Here is a 230-nt window from a genome sequence, read left to right as displayed (position 1 = left end):
ATTGGCTCTTAGGTAACTATATATTTTACAGACAGTTTTTTCCCTTTGATTTAGATTTCTTGCATAGCTATTTAAGATAGGTACATTTTTGATCGACGCTTGAATTCTTCATTTTCTTTTTGAAGTCGCTGTCTTCTTTCAATCTTCTCCCGGTTTTCGCGCCTCCTGAGGTTGTGGCGCTTTTGTCATCATGAGTTTTAACTTCATCTTTCTTGTCTCCAAATATGAGC

This window comes from Diaphorina citri, unplaced genomic scaffold, assembly GCF_000475195.1.
Source record: "Diaphorina citri unplaced genomic scaffold, Diaci psyllid genome assembly version 1.1 scaffold774, whole genome shotgun sequence".
Classification (NCBI taxonomy): Eukaryota; Metazoa; Arthropoda; class Insecta; order Hemiptera; family Psyllidae; genus Diaphorina; species Diaphorina citri.
Note: the sequence above shows the minus strand (reverse complement) of the source record.